This window comes from Oryx dammah, unplaced genomic scaffold (assembly GCF_014754425.2).
Source record: "Oryx dammah isolate SB20612 unplaced genomic scaffold, SCBI_Odam_1.1 HiC_scaffold_2067, whole genome shotgun sequence".
NCBI lineage: Eukaryota > Metazoa > Chordata > Mammalia > Artiodactyla > Bovidae > Oryx > Oryx dammah.
The window spans coordinates 4,259-5,206 of record NW_024072164.1 but is presented as its reverse complement, the minus strand read 5'-3'; the positions used below and the strand labels follow the sequence as shown (position 1 = coordinate 5,206).

General features: G+C 50.8%; 1 long non-coding RNA gene across 1 annotated transcript; it reads right to left on the bottom strand.

Moving 5' to 3' along the window:
• Nucleotides 1–219: 219 nt before the first annotated feature.
• LOC120859645 lies at nt 220–742 on the bottom strand. The gene is made up of 2 exons (XR_005720126.1): nt 399–742; nt 220–275 (listed from the first exon to the last, which is right to left on the bottom strand). It is a non-coding gene; the product is annotated as an uncharacterized LOC120859645 (long non-coding RNA).
• Nucleotides 743–948: the final 206 nt, after the last annotated feature.

The following is a 948-nucleotide window of genomic DNA, read 5'->3' as shown; positions in this document are numbered from 1 at the left end:
TGCGGTTGGGACATGAGTGGTCAGAAGGTGAGATGCTTACAGAAAGTGGGTTGGCCTTGTTTTACATGCCCCTGTCTTCCCACACCCAGCAGTCCAGACCCTGTCTCCCTGGCCCCACCTGGGCACGAGGCCAGTGGAGAAGGAAAGGTCAGCCAGGTAGAGGTTCAGGATCCCAATGGAAGCCTTACCTTGTCCAGGTAGATGATGAGTGTGTTCTTGTTGGAGTCTCTGTTCATCTCATACTTAGAGATGTATCTGTCGACACCAGTGCTCAGCTGGGGAAGGATGTGGTTTGTAAAAATCCCTCCTACATCCCCATTCCCCCTGCCACTCCAGCTTCTTCCAGACCCTGGGCTCCTGCCCATGGATCCCAGCCCCTGAGCCCAAGGCCTTCATACCAGTTTGAGGTCATCAATATCAGGTGAGAAGCCTGTCATCATGGATATATCAAGGATGGACATAGTGGCATCCTGGTCTCCCAGGTACCTAGATGGGGCAGAGGGAGAGGGGGTTGGCCCCCAAGGTGGGATCAGTGCCCAGACAAGGGGGTCATATCAAAGACTGAGGCCTCTAGTTCCCACATAGGAGCATAGAGGGAGGTTCAAATGTAGGAAACATTCTCCTCAAGGGAATACAGGAAAAGCTACATAATGATCAAGGTGATTCATTTTTCAGGTTCTGGAACCCAACTGGCCCGGGTTCAAATCCCAGCTCTCTGTAACATCTGATGGGTTACTTAACCTCTCTGTGCCTCAGTTCTGGGAAATGAACATGGGCAGGTCTCACTTTGTATGATTCTGTTGCCATGGTCTAATTCAAAGTCACCAGTCTCCCAGCACCATGTTCGGACATCAAGACCACGTTGCTAATCTCACACTGCCATGCAAAGGGAGGACTTCTTGTCCTGTATTCAGCACAGGACTAGATGCACAATATACTCTCAGAAAG